Below are 23,658 nucleotides of genomic sequence, written 5' to 3'. Positions count from 1 at the left end.
GAGAGTGAAAGCGTCCAGGATGATGAGTCCCCAGGGATGCTGAGCTCCCTCACGCCAATTTAACCAGAACCGAGGAGAGGTGAGGAGCAGATTAACTCCCTGGAAAACCATGGCCAGCTGTCACCAAGCAATGCCACAGAGGCACGATGAGAGAGCCTAAAGTTGGACATGGTCCCCACGGGGACTGCCCATCCAGAGAGGAAGGAAAATGTGTGGGAAAGGGGACAAATGACCTAAATCGAAATGCCTGAAATGAATATGGATCAGAACATACTCTATGCAAACAGATGTAAATGAACATGTAAATCTACCCCAGGGTGGGGCCACGTGAAAGTCAAGGCTCTAGGAAGTCTTCACAATGAAGCCCTCTGTTCTAGTGAATCCTTTCCAAAGGTTCCCACTTATGTCCTTGGATAGAGTATAGGTCTTCCTGCCGTTCCAGAGACCCAGCCCTGCCACTTGATCTTACTCCTCTCGTTACCTCTGGGGGACGGATCATGAACAGAACCAGAACACAGAATAACTCAGATGCCAGCCTCCCACAGGGCCCTGTCTACCTGTTCTAGTCTACAACCTTAAATGACACCCCCCCCCACACACACACACACTTCCTAACCACCATTGCCCTCCACAAACCTGCTGCCACCCAGCCCCCATACCTACAGTCTCTACCACAAGCTCAGCCTGTCCCCATAAGGGGTTTAAGCCCACCAGAAAACCCGCCTTCCCCATAGACCCCTGGCTGTTCCCAGCACTGCCACGGACGCCCAGTAACAGGATGGCTGATGAAATAAATGAATGACTAAACATATATTCACAGGCACAGCCGGCTCCCTCTGGAGACCGACCTCGAGGTTCTTCCACTTCCTGCTCAGTATTCTCACAGCTGTCTGAGACTGGAAGGGAGAGCTCCCGCTCATGCCCTCAGCCAGCCCTAACTGGCTGCAGGCGGAGTATGGCTCGGTCATCTCTGTGGTCTTAGCACCTGCTACGGAGAGCTCCGGGATGTGGACTGGCTCCGTGGATGCACACCGCCCACTTCTGTCCGTGGGGACTTGGACAACGGCGGGCCAGGGACCTGGCAACAGCAGGCCCTTCAGAGCCAGATATGAGGCCTGGGAGGACAGTGGCCGATGCTGAACTATGAAGGGCTTGGCCCCCAGACAAAGAACAGAAGGAAAGAAAAAGGAGCAGATGCTAAGGGAGTGAGGGGTCTGAGGGAAACTGGTGCTGGCTGTGGGGCTCTCCTGGGCTCACTCACATCTGTGTTCAGACTTGAGCTCCTTGCCAGACTGCCTGGCCTCTTCCCTTTCCCAGGCTCCCTTGTGTCTTCCTGGGAGTCTTGGCCTTTCTAAGCAGCTGTTGGAGAGGTCTGGGTGGGGTTCTTCCTGCCTTTTTTTTTTTTCCAGATAGAAGGTCAAGTACAAGTCGGGAGGCTGAGTCTTCCCCAGCCTTGGTGTCTGAATCTGTAAAATGGGAGATAAGCAAAGAGACACTTGGAGGTTCCATATTCAGTCCCGGAATGGGGCTGCTTGGTCAGTCCTCTGTGCATATGACCCCTCCCTCTTTCCTTGCTGTCCTCCCTGTTGTCCTATGGGGCTGTCACCAGTAGGTCCCAGGAGTATTGACCTGTTGTTTATTGCTATTGTTGTTGTTGTTTTTGTTTTCGAAGCATTCCCTAAACAAAGGAGAAATGCTAGAGTTGGTTGTGCAGGAGGCCTTAGCTTAAGAGAGAGAGGCATCAGGACCGTGACGGTAGAAAAAGAGGTGGCCTGGGAGAGAACTGTGTGCAGAAGCGATGCAAGGAGGAACAGAGTTCAGGATGAAACAAGAGGCCTCAAAGTTAGGCAAGAGAAAGGACTTCCCAGGAGCAGAGAAGCCGAGGGGAAACCAATGGTCCGGGGACTGAAGCTTGGGAAGGCCTTGGTTGCTGGAGGTCTTTTGAGCTCATCTGCTTGGAGGGTTTCAAAGTGTTTGTCTGGTTGTGTGGCCCACAGCATCGAGCTCAGAACCTAGGTGGCACGCACTGTCAAGTCCCTCTGTAGTGTGAGAGGAAACAAAGTTCTAAATGATCATGGGAATGGTCAAAGGTTGCCCAGCAGAGGGTTTGGGGGTGGGTGTCGGGCCAGGAGCCAGGCTTAAATGCTTTCCCGCCCTCTGCTGAGGGTGAGCTAGTTGGCATGTTTTATTTATTTATTTACCTACACGTTCACTTATTTATTTACCGTTACTGGGGATGGAGTCCCAAGCCTCATTCATGCTAGGTAAGTGGTCCATGCCTCCCCGTACAGAGTCTGCAGAGTTTTACAGTTTCACGCTAACTTCTTTGCTCTGTTAAGGAAAATATGGGAGAGGGAGAAAGGGGATGCTGTGGAACTCTGTGGCCGGCCCGCATCTGTCCCTGCAGAAGGTCCCCGAAGCAGAGTATCTCCCAGGCAGGACACTACGGACAGGCAGAAGGGGGCTGAACTGGGCCTGGGCTGTCTTCCATCAGAGGCAGAAGCCTTCCTGACCCCATCTGGGCGGCCACCCTTTCTCTGTACGGCCAGATTCCCCTTCGTCTCCCCGAACCAGGCCCATCTCTGCCTTACTCCAAGCCCTCAAACAACATGTTGTTGACAATTCTCGGGGGCCAAACACTTGATAAGATGGTCCCCACCACGCCAGACATCCTGACAGCAGGCAGTGCTCTGCGCTGTGATGGCGGATGCTTTGAATACATCATCCTGTCAAACCAGTTTATTATTCTTTCAGTCAAGATAAACTACAGCCGCCAACGAGGGGCTGTATAAATTCCAGGCTCAGAAGTGGAGCCGGCCCCCTCCCTGCTGAACACACACATACACACATACACTCTCACACACAAAATCCCGCTGAGAAAAGGCTACCACCACCACCTCCCCCAGGCCTGGTTCCTTACGGATCTCTGGGGGACTCAGAAGCTGCGTCTCCTGGGGTGGTCCCAGGAGCAGCTGCAGACACTGAGGAATCCAGGACTTGGGTCTACCCTTGGACTGCTTGCCTGCCTGGCCAGGCCTGAGCTGACTTCCTCCGGTCTGGGGAAGGTCCCTCCCCAGGAGCCAGCTGGCCTCCCCAGGGTCAAGCCTGGCCTCTCGACTTTTGGACTTCTGTCGGCCCAGGCTGCAACCCTCGTGGGTGGCCAGAGCAGCCATAGGTCACGCCAGGCTTGTGGGGACAAGGCCAGCTTTCAGATTCAAACGTGGATAGTCAGTCCTCATGGGATATGACCCACGGGGCTTTCAAAAGCGGTCAGCAGGCTGGAGAGGTAGCTTAGTGGGTAGAATGTCTGCTGGTCAAGCACAAGGACCTGTATTTGAGCTCCAGAACCTACCAGAAAGTGCCAGTCATGGCATGTGCTTGCAGTCTCAACATGGAGAGGGTAGGGATAGGCAGGTGGCTGGGGTCACTAGCCAGCTAGCCTAGTAGATTTGGGGTGTTCCAGGTAATCAGTGAGAGACTACATCTTAAAACACAAGGTGGATGTCGCCCTAGGAAGCGACCCCCAAGGTTGTTTTCTGCCTTTCACAGATATTCAGACACATGTACTCACACAAGCACACATGCACTGCCTCCACCCCCGAATGTGAATGCACCCCACAGTCCTTATCTATTCCCGGGGGGGACATGAATTCTACAAATCCCACACCTGCTCCCAGAACAGAATCCTTGGGCCCAGAATTCAAACCTGGTTCCTGGCCCTGGGGACCTCAGGGCTTCAGCCTTGCCTTGTGGCCCAACAGGGCTTAGCATTCACAATAAAAAGAAACACAGGGGACTTTGAGTGACAAACCTTGAGGTGACAGTAGAAAGCAATGGAGGTGACAAATTTGGGGGACAGACTTGAACTCAACCTCCAATCTTTTGTTTCCTTATCCATCAGGTAGGGAAGATGGCTTCTCTCCTGCAGACAGTCATGGGCCTGGAGAAAGTCTGACCCCTGTCTCGGTTCACTCTCCTGCTCTCTGGTTAAAGGCCTTCACCATGACCCCCGGCCCAAGTTTGCTTGTACCAACCTCCATGAGGACGAGATTACCATGGCCTTGGCTCCTAAGACAGTACCAAGTCCTCAATATATAATATTGATTGGATGAAAATACGGCATGAAAAGCTGTGCCCGATACACAGTAGCCACCAATATGTGTGTTGTCTGTTGTCCCTCGAGTGTCTGTGAATACATATGTGGCTCAAACAGGAAGGGCTGGCGAGATGGATCATCAGGGTACGGGGTTTGCAGCCAAACTCCTTGCTCTCAGAGTTGAGGGCACATCTTACAGACTATTGGCCCACCACTCTCTGAATCTGGTTTTCTGCCTCCCCCAACAGAAGGGCCCACACCTGCTACGTACCCCGCTTGCTGAGAAGGGAGCCCAGGATCCGTTCTGCTGTTATTGTGACTCTCCACTCCAAAGCAGATAGACCCAAGGCCAGATGCCCGAGTGACCGGACAATGTAGGGTTCTCGTGTCATCCTGACCCAGCAGAAGAGTGGTCACCTGCTCCATGATGTGGGCACAAGGACAGCCACCTCATTAGTGATGGCAGGGCTGGGGAGACACATAGTGAGAGCTCCTCAAAGGTACAGTGACGCCTCCAGATGCCCCCGACCCTGTGTTTGTACTTCCTCCACTTCTGGTACTTTTGCTGACCAAGGTTAATGGGGCTTGCTACCCATAGGAAGCTTGCTGAGGCAGTCCTCAGCCTTGCTGGGTCCTAGAGTTCTAGGGAGGTTAACCCATACTGAAGTCAGCTTCGGTAACATCCCTGCCTCATCCCTCTAGAGATCCTGGAGTACCTGGTAAGTATCCAGGGCTGCCGAGCCTGGCCCCCTTCTCCCAGATGCACCCCTTCCCTCAATGGGGACACAAAAAGACCAATCTATACTTTATCCTTCTCCCCCCCCCCCAGCCTCTGGCCTCAGGGCACATCTGTCTCTTCCCCAGTGTGAGAAAAGGAAGAACCAAGGAAGACACGGGTGCTGGCACTGTGTGTGAACCACTGGCTCCTCCCCCCAGGGAGTTTAGGGGGCTCTGAGGGACACAGCACATGCAGGATGGAAAGACAGAACTGGCTCCAAGTCTGTGTAGGAGTGGGACAACATAGAGTCCTGGAGGGCTTCTAGGAAGAGGTGACACTGGCCTGGGGTTCTAAAAGCCAAACCTGAATTTATCAATTGCTCACAGAAACAGGGAATGGACAATTGGAACAGCTCGTGCCAAGGCACAGAGGTGCAACCTAACCTAGGGGTGTGCTGGCAGCAGGCCAACTGATTCAGGGTAACTGGGCGACATAGAGAAGTGGTTGGTTGGAAAGAAAAGTGGTCATGGGCCAGGACGGCTTGGAAAACCTGCTAAGCCTTGGCACTTCAGAGCTGGAACTTTCTACAGCTTTTAAGCAGGATAGGATATGATCAATATTTAGCAAGGGGTCTGATAAGGAGATAGGAGGCCTCTGCCATCAGGCAGGGCACAGACAGGGCTGGGGGCCAAGAGAGGGTGGGGTCAACTGAGATGGCAGCTCACCCCCTGACCCTTACCGGGTGTCCCATTTCCTTAGTCTGTTGAGGAGACTGGGGCCCGCAGAGATTAGAGACCCGGAGTGACTGAGGGCCTTTGGTGGTTCATGAGCAGCTGCGTCCTCTCCCCTACAGCCTGTACTCAGAACAACACTCCGCATAGCCAAGCCGTGTTCAAAGAAAGTTTGCTACTGGGCAATTGCTTCAGCTCTGTGGTTTTCCGTTCAAGAGAGAGCCGAGTTCATTGAACTTTAGGGCAGCTGTTTCCTCGTCTTCTCTCCACTGCAATAATACAGTTAATGGGATTATTTCCTGCACATAAGAACAGGGCTGCTAAGAAAACACTTTGGAGCGAAGGCTGTTTGCAGAGGCCAGGCTGAAAGGCAAGCTCACACCAGGAGGAAGAACAGGGCGTGTTTCCACACGAGCTCAGGTGGAGCGATGCCATCCACACCTCAGTCTGCCTTCCCCTCCGCCCCACTAGGCTCTGATTCACAGGTTTCTCAGGACTACCGGCCAGTTTCCCGGCCTCTCAGGTACTGGGTTAGCTGGCTGCCTAGGCCCAGGGGATGTTGAAGATCGTGTGGATACACGTCCTTGTAAATGGGGATGGAGACTCAGAAAGGGGCTATAGATGGGTGGGAAGCTTGTCCTGGGTCACACAGCTAGTTGGGATATGACCCGGTGGGGTGAATGGAGCATGGAAATAGGAAATTGCTGACTGTGGTTATTTAACTAGCTAGTAGATTGAAGTGGGGAAACTGAGGTGTGAAGAAATGAGATGGTTTGCCTAAGCTCTGACAGTCCAGAGGTGGTAAAAAAGAATTCAAGATGGGCCCCAGGGGAGGGCTCACCTCTCATTAGACCTCCTCCTATCAACCACCTTCTTCCAGCTCTTCTTAGAAAGAAGCTTCCGTGGGTCACCCCCTGTTTGCTGAGTCTCAGTATCCTCCCTCCCCCGACTGGCGGCTCCTGCCCTTCTGCTCAGGGCCCCTTTAGATCTTATCACTCCAGCTCCCAGAGACAGATCTTCACCTGGTCCATCCAGAAGCCCCACCGTGTGCACAGGTGCTCGGGTGGGTGGGGCCAGAGGACATTCCAGGAGAGAGGAGACAATGGCAGGGTTAAGAGGGCCATCCTCTTTCACACCTTTGATTCCAGTTAGTAAATCATTCTCCCGGGCCACACAAAGCAGTCTTTGAGCAGGTCTAGTCCCCGCACCCCACCCCACCCCCGGGTCCTGTGCCACGGATAGGCAGAGGCTACTCAGATCGCCCAGTGTCCAGGCGGGCGACCGGTCCTGAGTTCTCTGCCCCCACTGGCATGGGGATCAGGTTACCCCATTTAATCCCTGCCCCTCCATCCACCCTCTTTGTGCCTATTGTAATTTATAATGGGCGCATGATGCAACCTGCTAATTACATTGCTGGATTTCCAACACATCCCCGCTTCTCTGACTCAGGCAGCGGGCAGGAGGAGCAGCCGGCTGCTTTGTGGCTTATCAGGACTGGGTTATTCAGCTCACACCCGACCCGCCTCCCCCAGCCTCCTGTCTTTGTTAACCCAAGCTTGCATCACCCCCTGCTTTCCATTTCTCTGGATTTTTTTTTTAACGGCTCTCTCTCTCTCTCTCTCTCTCTCTCTCTCTCTCTCTCTCTCTCTTTTTTATGAGCCGCTCCATCTTGCTAGCTAATGAATGACCGTGGGCCAGCCATGAGAGTCGCTTTGTTGCCTCTAGTAAATGTTACATGGTCGCAATTATAAGCTAACAAGGGACAGCTAATAATAATAATAATAATAATAATAATAATAATAATAATAATAAAAAGATAATCTATTTTGTGGCCCCAGGGGTAGACATTCGACTCACTGCCTGGTTCCCTGGGCTGAATAATTCAGAGCCTTGGGGACCACAGGCTGGACAGGCCATCAAAGCCAGGGAAGGAGGGGAGGATGGCCGCTCTGGGCCTGACAGGGGTATAGCAGTCAGGATAGCAGTGGTGTTACCTCCAAACCTCCGAGGCAGCCCCCAGGAGGGCTTCCAGGTTCCCACAGGTGGGTGTCTGGTTTGTTATAGCTGCTTCCCAGAAGCCCCTCCACAGCTGTCATTGCCCTACACCCCCTCTCCACAGTGAGGCAGAGTGGGCTTGTGACAATACATGGGGGGATGGGTGTCACACCCCTGCTGTCCTTTTGGTGGTGAGCCAGACCTACCTCCCTTTACCACACATACCCATGCAGCAGAATGTGAGGGCAACAAGAGTGAGGCCCCATGGGATGGCAAGATGGTGTCCTCTCCTGAAGCCCCAAGGGCTTAAGCTCGATTCCCAATTCCCACGGTGGAAGGAAGTCTAAATGTTGTCCCATGACCGCCGTCCCAGTGTAGGCGAGTTATAAGCTCTTCGGGCCTAGGTTTCCCCATTTTCACACCAACATCCCATGGTGTGCACTGCAATTGCCCTACCCTTCTGCCCGCACCCACTCCACAGCACTCAGGCTCATGGTCACCATTGGTTTCAGGAGACGCTCGGTAAATACTCCATCAGTAAGTTGCTGAAACTAGGCTGGAGTGGTAGCCCTGTGGGTAGACTACCCAGCATGTACACAGGGCAGGCCTAGTCATCAGTTAAGCCTCTGTTGACCCCTGCACTGGGGAGCTGGGAACAGAAGAACCCTTGATTCACAGTCAACCCAGTGACATAGTGTCTGTTAGGCTGAGTCACCTGAGGCACCGTCTTAAAAAGTAGCTGGAATTAAACTTTCTCCAAGGACTCTGGGGTACTAGGCTTATTACTAAGGGCCTTTCATATGCTACTTGATATATTTCTCCATCTTCTGTTGCAATAACAAAATACCTAGGGCTGGGGACAAAGGTGTTTAATATAGAAAAGTTTACTTGTAGAAGCTTGCCGTTCTATAGGCTCAAAACACCTGATTGGCTTTTGTTAGGGCAGCATGGTGTATGGTATCCTGTTGACATGCACTGAAGTGTGTAGAAGAGATTATACAGAAGTCAGAGAGACTCAGGGACCAGGCTAGCTCTTTCCAACAGCCTCTTCTCGGTGTGCACTTACTTGCTCCTTGAGACCAGCATCAGTCCCCTTTTGGGGCTAGTGGCTACATTTAAGCTGTAGCTCCCCATTAAGGTTGCTGGGGAGACATTCTAGACTCCATTTTTAAGCAGAGGCAACCGGGGTTCCGAAAGCTTAGAGCTAAAGCCTATTAGTGTTGGAGCTGGACCAAGATGTCTACCCACAGGCTCTCAACCAATGGCTGAAGCACGTTGAGAGCTTTGCCCAGGTTTCTTGCGTCCTGGCTGCAGTATGCAGGCGACCGCAGGCTGGACGGCAGGAGGAACAACCACTGGGACGCACCGCTGAAGAGCATCTTCAAATGTTGTGGTGGGGCTGTAGGCACCTGGAAACCACAGCTACCACATCTGGGTGGTCTGAACCAGCCCTGAGTAGGATGCTGGGTTAGTAGGCAGACTGGGGGGCACGATGGAGTATGCAGGAAGTCAGGACTCGGGGAAAGGTCTGTACCAATCTCACCCTAGAAGGACTCAGACAGTAGCAGAGCTGCCTATATAATTTGCAGGGCCTCTGGTTTTTTGTTTTGTTTAAAAAAAAAAACAACAAAAAACAAACAACTATTAAGAATCTTAAACCAAATATGAGCCCTTTAGACTTCAAGTCTAAGAAGCCAGGCCTGACTAGTGGGTCATTTGTCCCTCATCCCCCACCTCAGGATTCTATGGCAGATGTCACCTTGTAAAGACCTGGTCCCTCGTTGTCTGATAGGGCCTATGTAACTCAGTGTGAGGTAGGACAGGCCAGCAGGAGGGCGGGGCATCTGGAGGTCTCCTGCCGTGGACCCTCTGTTAGCTGTGGAGACAGCTGTAGCAAGGTCAGGCCTGGGTTGGGAGTTGAACCCACCTGGCCTTTCTGAGACACTGCTACTGAGTCCACCACTGTAGAAAGGGGTCTGAGTGTCACCAGAGTCCCCGCTTTGGTCATTGCAGGAGATCCCAAGATCGCCTAGCCTTGAAACGCTGAGCAGGGAACACAGTCTCCAGAGGTGAGTCTCCAGAACACAGAAACTGGCTCTTAGCAGCGAAGAGGACCACGTTGCCTGGGACTTAACTGTTCTTTGCACTGCATGCTGTGCCCTTAAGGGGATGGGAGGATGGGATGTGGGGGAGTTCACTCAGCAGCTATGTGCACGCATGCGGATTTGTGTGGGAGGCACCCGTTCCCCACCTAGTGTACCCTACCTGTTTGCACACACAGTGTGTTCATGTACTCGGACTGTGTCACAGGTAGCTGCCAAATCCCTGGTCCCCATGTCTCCAGCTGGTCACCCCATCCATTCCAGGAGTCAGAGCTGCAGGACTGAGGTCGATAAGGACTGGCTGTCTTGTTTACATTAGACTCTCCTTTTCCCCAGTCAATACGTCCTTGGACGATGCGTATACCATCCTCTCTAAGCCTTGTGTCTACAAGAGGGGTTCAGGGCCACAGTCCTAAATACCTAGGAGGAGCCTAGGGAAAGCACACTGTTGTTTGTATCTCTGTGGCTGCCACACCAGACCCCAGACCTTGCACGGAAAGGAGAGCTAAAGGCCACAGCCATTCATCACCATAAATGTGGTGGGCAAGGTTCTAACTCAGCCGCCTGGAGCACAGAGGTGAGCAAGGTTGGAGTGCGGTACCACGGCCCCCACACAGCCCCCCAGACTCCGTAAAGCTTCCCTCTAACCTGAGGATGAATCCCCACTTGGAACACACACGTGGTCGGGCCTGGTGGGGTAGAGCACCTACAGTTCTCCAGAATCATGGGGCTGGCCCCAAAGGCCACCCACCCACTGCAGGGACTGGCAACCATGCAGGGCAAGGTAAACTACCCAAGATTGCTCTCTGGAATGTGGTGGCTGGGAAAGGTAACACGCATATTACTGCTATGTAAACACAGTTAAACTATTTACAAGACAGGCTTAGGCCTGGGGGCCCCAGGAAGCCCCTGCCATGTGGGGTGTGGGACCTACCCCTCTTCCAAAGCTCTGCTGGCCACGATGGTGAAGAAGATGATCCTTGGCCTTTTCTGGAAGCCACCCCACCCAGGTCCCCTTATGGGCCGTTCATTGGCCCATCGCACTGTCTGTTCACAGACTAGGGCTGGGGACAAAGGTGTTTAATATAGAAAAGAAGTTTACTTGCAGAAGCTTGCCGTTCTATAGGCTCAAAACACCTGATTGGCTTTTGTGAGGGCGGCATGGTATATGGTATCCTGTTGACATGCACTGAAGTGTGTAGAAGAGATTATACAGAAGTCAGAGAGACTCAGGGACCAGGCTAGCTCTTTCCAACAGCCTCTTCTCGGTGTGCACTTACTTGCTCCTTGAGACCAGCATCAAACTGCTCGTTTTGGAGCAGTTTGCAGAAGATGCTTTGCAAGTAAGTGCTCTGCCCCACATTCCAAGGAGGCCTTGGGAGAGATCTCCATGTAGAATGCAAAGCAATAAACGGAGGCAGAAGCCCCGTGCTTCCCTGAGGAGCCCCTCGGGGGCTGTGTTTAGGACTGTGGCCCTGAACCCCTCTTCTAGAGGGGAGAGCCAGTCCCCTGCCCAGAGCCTCAGGTCTAAAGGGGACAATTTTTGCCTAAGCTCATGTCTCACCACACCCAATCTAAGAAGCAAGGCTAGTCTTGAAGGCTCCAACATCCAGCCCACTTTTTCTTGGGGTGACCGGACCAGAAAGTTCAAGACTAGACATGAGCTGCCCTGAAGAGCAAAGGCCCCAAGGATGGTTGAGCTGTGCCTGCAACTGCAGATTCATAACCAGGGCTGGACCCTTCTCTGTGCCCAGGACAGATGTCATGCTTATCCTCTGCCTTCTCCTGGAAGTTATCCCCTACTGGCTAAATTCGAAAAGCTCGCCAGCTTCCCAAAGAGGTCGAAGCTGATACATGCTAGAGGGATTGCTTATGACTGAGTGAAGATGCTACTGTTCTCTTCCCAGCCCTTCCAGGCTCTGTCTGCCTGGCTGCCCCTCCTCCAGCCTCCCGGATTTGCTTCTGCACACGCTGGGGTCATCCTGAGCACCGTACCCAAGCCTTTTTGAGAAGCACTGCCCACAAGACCTCCCTTTCCCTCCCAGAACCCCTGCCAGCCCAGAGTGGTTACTCTGACTGACTTATGATGTTCCCAGATACTTAGTCGATGGTCTTCTCTGAAGACCTTGCTCCTAGTTTGGTGGCCCACAAATATTTCCTCTAACTTCCCACTACTGGGAAGTGGGAATTTTGGCTCTCCTACTCTGGTTAGGAAACTGAGATTGGGGGCGAGAATAGGTTAGCTCCCGGGGTCAGATGGCTTGCGGTATGGCAGGACATTCTGATATCCATGTTCTGATTACTGCACTGCTCTGCCCATGTGACCATGGACACTGAGGAACAAGGTGTGTCCTCCATCGTGCTGGGTTAGGAAAGGGTCCGATTCAGTTCAAAGGAACCATTTATTACATCGATTGATTTTGTGAGCTCATGTGCACCACATGCATGCAAGTGCCCTTTTGGCCAGTAGAGGGCGCTGGATTCCCTGGAACTGGAGTTACAAGTGGCTTAAACTGCCTGCTGTGGGTGCTGGGAACTGAACCTGGGTCCTCTGTCAGAGCGGTATGTCTTCTTAAATGCCAAACTGTCTCTCCAGCCCTGGCATAAGCCTTCAGATCAGTTCAGTAAACACATAGAAATACAACTGGGGACCCTATAAGATCCCCATAGTTAGCATTGTAGGAGACAGCCAGGTGGTCTCCCCAGGTGGCTGGAGCAGTTCTCATCCTTCTGGCAATGATGGGGAAAAGATTTTATTTTTGTTTTTGTTGTTGTTTGTTTGTTTCTGGGACAGGATCTTACTATGTACCCCTAGCTGGCCTGAAATTTGCTATATAATTCAGGTTGGCCTTGAACTCAGAGACACCCTCCTGCCTCTGCCTCCTGAATGCTGGAATTAGGAGCTACCACACCTGTCTACACATTTTGGTGAGTTTGTTTTTGTTTTGTCTTTGCATTTATTTATTTATTTTTTATTTATTGTGTGTGCACGTGTATGTGTACGTGTGTGTGTGTGTGTGTGTTGTGGGGGAAGGGTAGGTGCATACATGTGGTGTGGTGCACACGTGAAGGTCAGAAGATGATTTTGGGGATTGGTTCTTCTGCGACGTGGGTCCCAGGCATTGAATTCAGGCCATTACATTAGTCTTGATGACAGGCGTCTTTATCCACTGGACTACCTTGTAGGCCCAGAGAGGGAGGATTTACATAAACTAATACCTAAGGAGCCCTATCATGGCCCTGGTCGCTGTGTGGAGATGATCTCACACACCCCTTGCCTGTTCCCAAGGTGGTCCTCATCTCTGATGAGCTGCCTGCTCTCGGTACTCCCTAGCGGGGTGACCGACAACTTCACCTTCTGAGCCAAGCCAAACCCTCCAAAAGCCCTCTAGGCCCCTTCCCATATGTCCCCAGGGTTGTCACGGTCCAGGAGGTAGCTGCCAGTTTAAGTCGGAGACAGGTAATCTGGATCCCTGCCTGGGTGTTCAGAAGATACACCCCCTAGTGTCCAACAGGCTTCTTCCAGGGCGGTGGGCTGGCTCCTTTACAGTGGCTGCTGTACTATGCTCCTGGGACTAGAAACCAACACCTTGACCTCATTAGCACAATGTTCTAGTCAGCGGTCTTAGGGAGATGTGATGATGTTAATTATGTGCTGATTTATTTAATTCCTGCTCTTGTAAAAAGAGTACCGTTTGCCTTCCTTCCCTTCCCCCGGGGCTTCTAAATTCCTGGGGGCATGGCAGGGGGTGGAGCTGCGGCAGTGAGGAAAGTGGACTGGACTCAGAGGTCACACAAACCCAGAGTCATTTGCTAGCTCCAGTGACCCTGAGTAACCTCCTTGAGCCCGGGATTGGGTAAGGATTATGAGTTTGGCACCGGGCCTGCCCTGGAGGAAGCTCTCAGTAGATCACAGCCTCTGTTATCAATGATTGTTAATTATTATTTTAGTCTATCGACTGAAGGATCATCTCTTTTGCTCCATGTCTGCACTGAACAGGCATCAGCAGAGAGGAATCCAGCAGAATTTCCTGCAATGTTCAGCATCTGCCCTGTTCAATTTGCTCCAGTGCTTTGAGCAGCTGAGGTGCTGAATGGCCGCCATATGCCAAACAGATCCAGAAAGAGTCACCTGCATCCTGTGGAGACTGGACCATGAGTGCAGATGCACAGGCCAAGAGCTTAGGGTCCTGGCTAGGCGGTCCGGTTAGGAAGTATTGAAGCAATGTTAGCAGCCACCCAGTGAGAAAAGTTACTGAAATACACGAAATCCTCCTGCCTCAGCCTCCAGAATAGCTGGGAATATAAGTCAGTGCCTCTGGATAACAGGCCTGTGTGTCTGCTCCATTCTGAATATCTCCTGAGCTCAGGAAAAAGGAGTCCTTTCCACCACGTGAGGACCATGAGAATAGTGAGACACGTCTCATCTGGTTATACAGAACGCCCCTGGGAGAGGCAGCCAGGAGCACACACAAGAGAGGTTTGCTGAGCATCTGATGGTGGGGTGTGACCTTTCTCCATTCCAGTTGCTCTGAACAGGGAGTTGTAAAAGACTCTATCCTCTCTGAACACTGTTTCCATGGACTCATCTGCCAGGCTCGGGCTAATAGCTGGAGGTGGCAGGGCAGTACAGGAAAGCGACGAGCTTCTAAGAAACGGTTGAGCTGGATACAAAGCCAGGGCCCAAAGCTAGGTCTTTGGAATTCCCCCTTTCTGTCCAGCAGCTGGGAAACCAGTTCCTCCATTTCAGAGAACTGGTGCAAGCTTGTATCCTTTGCTTCTTTTGCAGCAAAAGCCTGAGCAGCTGTGGGTGGAGGTTTCCCAACTCCAAGACTCCTTGGTGTCCCCAGAGGCATAACCTCAAATTCCTCTCAAAGAACGAGAAGTCAATGATCCTCTGAGAGTCCCCAAAGCCCTTGCCTTCATCTTGGCTCACTACCTCCTGGCTTCTCGTAGGACAGGGCAGGGTTAAGGAGCCTCTATGAATTGTGTCTTTGTAGAGCAGTGGTTCTCAATGCTGCGGCCCTTTAATTGGGTTTCTCACGTGTGGTGCCCCCCAATCGTCTACTTCGTAACTGTCATTTGCCACTGATATGAATCATAATGTAAATCTCTGACATACAGGATATCTGATGTGACCCCAATGGAGCCTTGACCCACAGGTTGAGAACCACTGTCTTAGTCACCTGACCCACTGTGGGAGACTCTTGTTTCTGTAGCCAGGAGCAACAAAACACCAACGAGAGCCAAGGAGAAAACCGACCATCCCATGTGTGTAACATCTGGGCATGGGGCATGAAGGGTGGGGATCATCTTAGCATTCCTTTTTCTGTAAGAGATGGCAAGAAATGTAAGGCCACAATTCAAGAAGGACTTCTGCCTGGTGAGAGACTTGAGATAGCGTCCTGTTGCATTCAAGGCGGGGATCAGGCGGACCATGAGATACTCCAACAGAGTGGTGTTGAGGGAAATGTGGAATTTAGACACAAGACGCACAGTATGTTTCTCAGTTGGATTTGGGGTGACGGGGTACAGTGAGTGGTGAAGTCGAGATGTGGCCACCCCAGTAACAGGTCCAGACTCAGGCTCACTGCTTCTGCTCCGTCCACACTGCTCTCTACTGTAGACCACCTCACTGTAGAGACAATGAGACACTAGGATTCCTCCCAGAGGTCAGCACTGACAGGCCCCTATGTCTTTGTATAGGGAAACTTTCCCTAATCCCATGAAGGCCCTGGGGGGGGGGGGCTTTTAGATTGGCTTCCACAGCAGGACTTCAGCTTTTGAAAGACTGAAGCTTCAGGACGGCCTACCCAACTATCCAGTTCTGGGTCCAGGGAGGAATGAGATCACCTGAGGCTAAGATAGACCTCGGGTCAGCAGGTGAGGATGTTGACTCTGGGATCCATGGCCTCCTGCCCCACCCCCACCATGTTACTTGCTTATCTCAGTACTGTGACAAAGACCTAACAAACAACTTAAGAAAGGAAGGGGTTATCTCAGCTCATTGCTTTGTTATTACTTATTTATTTAGTGTGTGTGTGTGTGTGTGTGTGTGTGTGTGTGTGTGTGAAGTCAAGCAGATATACCATAGCTCACACTCTGTGAAGAGGTCAGGGGACAACTTAGGAGTCAGTTTTCTCCTTCTCCGTGCCCAGATGCTGTCTCTCATTGTTCCCGCTGTCCTGCGTACCCCAGTCTAGCTGGCCGCTGAGCTTCTGGACAACTCCCGTGTCCCCCATCCGCTCCAAGAGGGCTGAGGTTACAGATGCATGCTGCCTCGGTGGCTTTTGATGGGTTTTGGGGACTGAACTCAGGTGGTCATTTTTGACCCACCAAACTGTCTCCCTGACTCCTATCTGAGGATATGGTCCATCTTGGCGGGGAAGCCAGAAACATGAGGTGGCTGGCCCACATTGCAGCAACAGTGAGGAAGCAGAGCTATTGCTCAGATGTCCCTCTCCTTTGGTTTTTATTCAGTCTAGGACCATGGTCCATGGGACGGGCCTGAACACAGGGTGGGTGCTGAACACAGGGTGGGGCTTTTACCGAAAGTAACTCAGTCTAGGCACTCCCACACAGACACACCTCTGGGTAATTCTCATGTCTATCAGGTTGACACTGATGAAGAGTTACCACACAGCCACACTCAAGGTTTCAGGCCCATCTCCGGAACTTTTGGAAGGGACAAGAAGGAAGCTGTCTTTGCTCCAGCCGGCAACCAATATCAGCTGAACCCTGGGCTGAGTAGCTTTTGAAGCCTTCCCTCCTTTGGACTCTGATGGTGTGTGGGAAGAGGACGCAGGGTGTACAGTTCAGTTTTGGACACAGAGCTCTTGTCATGTGCCCTCAGTCCCTTTCCCTTAGATGGGAGTTCCCTGGGAGCAAGCTGTGTTCTCCTGGCCCAGGAGCAAGACTGGGAACGTAGTCCCTGCCATCACTTGCTCCAGCCATAGAAAGGAACAATTTCTGTCTGCGCTGTTAGCATCTTAGAGGAACATCCTGATTGTCCTGAGAAGCTGGATTAGGGACCCCAAGTTACCCTCCTTCCTGTATCTCTGCCACTCTTTACTCAACTAGGTATGGGGTGGTCCCAGGGCCGGGCCTGGAGCTGAGATCAAAAGCCAGCTCCTCTGTGGGCTCTTCTGTTTGTTTCTTTTCCATGTGGCTGTTCTTAAAAGTGACTGTGTGTGTGTCTGTGTGTGTGCCACACACACACACACTCACCATATACCACTCACACACCTATACACACACACACACACACACACACACACTCACCATATACCACTCACACACCTACACACACACACACACACACACACACACACAGGAGACAAGTGTTTGGATGTTAAATAGACAGGGAGTAGACCTTCAGTGGCTCCTTTTCATTGCCCACTATACTAGACACGGAATCAACTAGGCTTGTACGAAGGATGTACAACTGAGGTGGAAGACCCTTCCTGAAAGTGGTGAAGGACCCATCCAGTGGGCTGGGTGCTTTGGATTGAATAAAAAAGACAAAGGAGAAATCGCACTGAGTGTCAGCATGCCCTGCCCTCCACTTCTTAGTCTGCCGAGACTTGAGGAAACCTGGTGACTTGCTCCTGCTGCTTTGACTTCAGCCACGCCCCCTTAGAATAGACTCCGCCCCATCAAACCACTGGGGGAAAACAAACAAACCCCCAAATTATGAATCTTCCTACCCATACATTGCTTTTTGTATTTGGTCCAATCGATGAGAAAAGAGGTACCTCTCTCCCCTAAGTCCCCTGGTCTCCCTGCTGTCTTACTCGTCCCAGTTGAGCTGCTCCCCTCCTTCTGTGCCCACAGAGGACTGTACCCAGCTGCCCACTGCCAGGCACAGAGGATAAAAATACCTAGTGGAAAAACACTTGGCTCCAGGTCAAACATTAACCTGTGGGGACTGGTGTGCCAGCCCCAGGTCCCCTCCCAGGCTACCTGACTACCAACACCCAGCTGGTAGAAATGTCCCCTCCCTCTGGCCATCACCGAAACCCTCAGGTACACACCACCTGTTTCTGGCACGAGGCATTTAGTGATAACTGTGTCCTTCTGCGATACCCCATCCCAGTTCCACTCCAGGTGCGGGGACCACCAGCCCACAGTTTGGTGAAGAAAGAGACTCTCTTCCCTCCTCCCGGACTGGGGACAATCGCCCCTTCCATCCCCTTTCCCCAAGATGTAGCTCAGGCTAGCCTTCAAGCTGCTATACAGCCACGGGTGACCTTGAACTTCTAATCCTCCGGCCTCTACCTCGGGAGCAGTGAGATTACAACTGTGTTTCGCCGTGCCTGATTTATACAATGCCAGGGTTTGAACCCAGGGGTTTGGGTATGCTAGGCAAGCCCTCTACTAACTGAGTTGCCTTCTCAGGCCCCCTACTTCCGGGGGTCCAGATCCCCCAGTCCCCTCAGGGGGGAGAATCCTGGCCCACAGCTTCTCTGTCTAATAATTTCTCTTTGGCTTCAGAGTTGAGCTCACTTAGAATCTGGAGGTAAGGAAGAATGGAAGGAAGGAAGGAAGGAAGGAAGGAAGGAAGGAAGGAAGGAAGGAAGGAAGGAAGCGGGTGAGGGAAGAAGGAAGGTCTGATGGAGGGAGGGACGGCAGGCAAAAGGCAGAAGGAAGGACAGACCCTCACATGCTAGATGGCCACCTGGAAGAGCTGTGGGGAAGACGGAGACAAGTGAGAAGTGCAAACCTGTGCTCGCCTGCCTCTGGTCTTTTCTAGGACTAGGGAGGCCAGAGGCCAGAGTGTTCCTTTTGTGGGCTCTCGGGACCCAGTTCCCTACAGCTACTTGACGTTTATTGGCTGGGAGACCCGGCCACGCCTCCTCCTCCCACACCTGTGAGGGCCAGGGCCCCCGCAGTTCTAGGAAATGTCTGCCCTGTACATTTGAGCTAGGGCCAGCCAAACGCTCCGTTTTCCATCAAGGAAGTTTGACTGTACACCTCACCAAGAAGATGACACATGCCTGCCTGCTCCTCCAGCTGTTGTGTGTGTGTGAGGGGTGGGGGTCGGAGGTGACAGAGACCTGAAGCCCAGACGTGTGTGTCTTCAGGAGCAGGGAAGATCTCCTGACCTTTGCAATGCCCACAGCAGCAGCAGGGGCCTGATGGAGGTATAAATATTAACTTCTAATGGGAAGTGGACGGCTTAAGAGCAGGTCAGCGAGGGCCACCTGGCTCCCAGGCTGCCAAGTGTCGGGCTGGCTCCTGGGTTTAGAGTCCAGCACTGGACAGAGCAGGGAAGCCTGGGACCCGGAGTCTCAGAAGTAGTGAGGCTATCTTATACACAGGAACTCCTACCCTGGTTCCATCAGGGTTCCTGAGGGTGTTTCTCACCAGGCTGGTGGTCCGTGCCAGGAAGGACATCTGGAGGCAACTCCCAGGTTTAGGCAGGCTACCCAGAAAACCCCATGCATTCTGGGAGTCTCCTGTTTAAAGTCAAATTCTGATTTTTATGTAGTGCCTGTCACACAGAAGTTACTCTATTTAAAAAAAAAAAAAAAAAAAAAAGAGGTGTTCCGCTCGGTGCTGGGCCTCGGTGCTGGGCCTCAGTTTCCCTATCTATAACTGGAAATGCTCACACTCAGATCACAGGACGGGATGAGATACTCTAAATAGTTGTTGATTGGGGCTTGCTGGCCTTGTCACTACTCACACAGTTGTCACTTATGCCCGTTTCCCAGTTTGGATTTGGTCCCCGGGGGATCTGAGCTGGAGGTTCAAGGCCTCAAGCATGTGTTCCTTCCCTCAGGCTCAGCAACGACACACCCGGTCTTCCCCTCCCCGCCCCAACAGGCAGAACGCATCCCAGCTTCCCTCATTATCACGCTGACATTTGCTTTGGCTCTTGCAGCAATGACCTGTTGAAATGAACAAAGACTGAGGAGGGAGACCAATAATAGGATGGCCAGGAGCCCGGCTTTGCCTAATAGGATGGCCAGGAGCCCGGCTTTGCGGAGAGCCTCAGGCAGAGGTGTTGGTCCATGCCCTGACCTCAGGTCCGAGGAACAAAGCAGCTGGGGCAGGGAGGTGGGTGTGAGGTGGAGGTCAGGACGGGCTCCCCCCAGCTGTGGGGGGAGGGAGGCTTGCATCTGGATGCCATCTGGATCACAGCAAACACCCAGGGGCCACTCAGGGAAATGCTTGAGAGCAAATCAAACCCTGCCTGAAATCACCACCAAGCCCTTGAAGTGAATGTCTGAATGTCTGAGGAAGAGGAATGTGTGGGGGTTGGGAGCCAAAGTTAGGAAGAGGAAAGGAGGGGGAAGCCTGGGACTCCCTCAACTCTGTAGACACACTCCTCAGGAGGGTGTGAAGAATACTGGGGAGAGGGGTGTCCCAAACAAGTAGGGAGTCTGCTTTTCCAAAGAATCCTAAGCATCTGAACCCCTCGCCAGACCCTGGCCCCTTCAGGGCTGCTGGCAATGGCTGTTCACCCTGACAGAGCACTGACTGTGTAATAATCCCAGAGACTCTCAGAAGTGTGTCCCAACCCATGTGGGTAGTCTGAAGTCTGACAGACTGGGTTTGACTCCTGGTTTTTTCCAAAGAAGCATTCCTAAAGGCCAACTTGCTTGGTCCACCCATTCTTGTATCTGTTTAGGCTGCAATCTTGCAGCGTCTTGGGGCCTCTGGAAGCATGCATGGTCAGTGCCAACCTTAGGCAAAGTAATGACTTGTGGGAGACCATCAAATCTCTGTGGTCTGGGGACCATACCTTCTTGGCCTACCCCGTAGCAAGCAGATACTGGTGAAGCACTTGCTCATGACACCTCAAAAGAGGAGACGGGACATACTTACCCCAAGTCACCAGGCACCTACAAGCATCCAGACACACCAACTCTTTCCCACCATCTCCCACAGTCTGGGCCAGGAAGGTACCCTGCAGTATGGGCACATGTGTGCCAAGATGTAGGTGCCTTTGTGTGTGCCACATGGGTGTGTACCTGTAGGCTGATATGTATTTGTTTGCATGGTTTATGTCTGTGCAAGTGTGTTCGAGAATTTTCTTGTGTGAAATATACGTGCAGGTGTGTGACTGTATTTGCACGTAGTATGCAAGTGTGACTTGCATATTTATGTACGTATAGGTATAGATTTATATACATGTACATGTTTTTTCAGACTTATCTTTAGTTACCTGTATGTATGTGTGTGTGGCGGGGGTGGTAATGTGGGTACCTGAGGACCCACAAGTCCAGAGAGATCCAGCCCTTTAGAGCTAGAGCGACACATGGTTGAGAACAACTTGATGTGGAACTTGGGTCCTACGCAAAAGAAGCAAGCACTCTCACCTGCCGATTTGGCCTTTCTGAGCCCCCATGGGCCCAGCTTGACCCACATCTACTGAGTTCTGTGCTGCCTGACACATAAGGCTGAGGTCTGAGCAGGGCCCTAGTAAGCACAGGGGGCCTGGTGAGCTCCAGTCACCTCTAGAATTGCAGAGGAACATGGCCCAGGTCAGTCTTCTTTAAACAGTCTCTACAAAAAAGACAAAATGGAACCCAGAACACAGAAAGAAGATAAGGACGGTCCAGGAGAGGTCAGATGAGTACAGGCCATCTCTCTGGGGCAAACTCGTTCCTGAACTGTGAGTCAGTCACTTCACTTGCTTGTGCCTCGGTTCCTCCATCTGGAAAATAGGATCACAACAGTACACACCTCAGAAGGCTACTGTAAAGTCTGAGACACGCTGTTACAGAGAAAAGACTTTCTGCTTCAAACTACAAAGTGCCCCAGATGTTAGCTGTTACTGTTTTCATAAAACGAGAGCCACTGAGATATCTTTAAATACACAGAAAATTATGAACAGTAACTCCAGGGAGAACAGGAAATATGCAAAGGAAATAAAAAGGAGTCTGGCTATCAGCACTTCCCCAGGGTCACCTGTCCTTCCCAAAACACCAGGATGACCTGGGGAGGGGGCTGAAGGACTGGGGTGCATGTAAGCTGTGGGCGGGACCATCGGGGGGGACAGGATGGTCTAAGGAAGAATGTTTCTGCTGCTCAATCGCTTAATCGACTCTGATGCATTTGCAAAGAACCTTCCACACCTACCGAGGATAAAGGAATTATGAAGACTAAGAGAAATAAAACAAAGTCATCTGATGCACCAGAGGAGCTAGGCTGGGGAGCATGGTGGTTGTGACTGCCCTACCGGTTCCGGTTCTCTCCTTTCCCGGGAGAACTGGCTCTGCACTCATCAGTTTAAAAGAAAGGCAGAGAAGACATGTGAATGTTATTAACCAAATGCACATGAAACTCAGAGGCATCGCCCTTAAAAAACCTTCACATGTTCTAACTCCTCTCCAGTCTAATCCTCACAGCAGCCCGTTTTGATGTCCGTAGTAAGGTAAACAGAGCTCATAGAAATTAAGCAAAATTGCCCAAAGCCACACTACACTGCAGGTCCAGGGCTGGCCCTCCGGCAGCCTGACCCTTACAGTTCTGTCTTGATTGCTGATTTCTGAGGAAGGCTGCAGAAGCAGAGTGAGGAAGGAGCCGGCATTCCTGGCTTTAGAGGAGCTACAAAGAAGGGTACAAACCAGAGGGAGCAGCTGGTATCTAGGCCAAGCTAGATGGCCTTGACGAACATGGCCAGGGGGAGACTGGGTTCCCAGAGAGGTAGGGATTATCGGGCAAGGCATCCATCCCTGCCAGGGCCCTAGCAACCAAGCTCTGTTTGGGCTGCCTGTGCCTGTGCCTGGCCAGGTGGTTGGTAGGGCAAGGCAGAGGCAGAGCCAGGGCCCAAAGGCCTTGAGATGCCGAGCTGCTGACTTCAGTTCTCAAATCAGTCCGGAAGCCAAGCCTGCTTCCAGTTCCCAACAGGAGCATACCTGCCTGCCTGTCACCCTGCCTGAATCATGTCTGTCACTCTAAAAAACCTTTATGAGAGCTCAGAATTAGTAGAAATTAAATCCGTGTCCAGGATATTGAGGTTGGAATCCTGTCCTCTCTCAGTTGTGTGACCTTATATGAATGGCTCAACAGCTCTGTGCCTCAGTTTCCTCTTTGTAAATGAAAGTTACAAAAGCATCAATATCAGGGTTGTGAGGATTAAATGACTTCATATCCATAAAGTACCTGTCCTGGTCAGCTGAGTCCCCTGAGAGGAAAGCCTCAATCTAGGTTAAGGAATAACCTAGATCAGATTGTTAATCAAAGCACTGGGGCCCAGCCCACCATGGGTAGCACCATCCCTAGGCAATTAGTCCTGGGCTGTATATAAGAAAGTTAACCTTTAATTCCAGCACTAGGGAGGCAGAAGCAGATAGATCTCTGAGGACAGTCTGGTCTACAGAGTGGGTTCAATGACAGCCAGGGACACACACACACACACACACACACACACACACACACACACAATCTGTCTTGGAGGAGGAGGTGATAGGTGGGGGAAGGGGGAGAGAGAAAGAAGCAGAAGGGGGAAGGAAAAAAGATAATAACTAAGATGTGACAGAAAAGAAAAAGAGAAAGAAAAGGAAAAGAAGAAAAAGCAAGCAAGCTAAATGCGAACCCGTGAGTGAACAAGCCAGCAAGCAGCTGTCCTCTGTGGCTTCTGCCTTTGAGTTCCTGCTTGAGTTTGGCTCTAACTGCCCCCAGTGATGAGGGTAACAAGGGCATATAAGCCAAATACTCTCTTCTCTCTTAAGGTCCTAGTGTTTGTCATAACAACAGAATAGCCTAGAACAGAGCTCGGTCTGATGTATATACTTAGTCTGTCTGTCTTGAGTCGTATCACTGGGGACACTAAAGATACAACCCTGCATTATGTACCACTTGCTGATCCAGGAATGGTACCAAGAGGAGTGCGAGCTGCCTACCGGATGGTTTTCAGTCTATAGAAGGGATGCAGGTAAATTACTACTGAACAAGACATAAAATATGTGCCTGACCTTGAGTTTCTAACAATGGCCATTGGTTAAACTGAAAGCTAGAGCTTTGGACAGGGGTGGGGGAGGGTGGGGGGGCCCTGATGTGCCTTCA

The 23,658-nt window shown here is 51.7% G+C and overlaps 1 long non-coding RNA gene across 5 annotated transcripts in view; it reads left to right on the top strand.

Moving 5' to 3' along the window:
- Positions 1 to 17,085, top strand: part of LOC102550162 (uncharacterized) — a 33,190-nt gene extending 16,105 nt beyond the window's left edge. The window contains exons 3-5 of one of the 5 annotated variants that reach the window (XR_010054718.1): positions 4,345 to 4,596; positions 9,554 to 9,609; positions 11,550 to 17,085. This is a non-coding gene — a long non-coding RNA (uncharacterized LOC102550162). Of the gene's footprint in view, positions 1 to 3,901; positions 4,324 to 4,344; positions 4,597 to 9,553 lie in introns of those variants that run through there. The other 4 variants (XR_005489456.2, XR_010054717.1, XR_005489453.2 and 1 more) reach the window with 4 other exon arrangements.
- The last annotated feature ends 6,573 nt before the right edge of the window (positions 17,086 to 23,658 follow it).

Source organism: Rattus norvegicus, chromosome 9, assembly GCF_036323735.1.
Source record: "Rattus norvegicus strain BN/NHsdMcwi chromosome 9, GRCr8, whole genome shotgun sequence".
In the NCBI taxonomy this organism is placed as follows: Eukaryota; Metazoa; Chordata; class Mammalia; order Rodentia; family Muridae; genus Rattus; species Rattus norvegicus.
The sequence above is the reverse complement of the archived record's forward strand: the minus strand, read 5'-3'. Positions and strand labels throughout refer to the sequence as shown.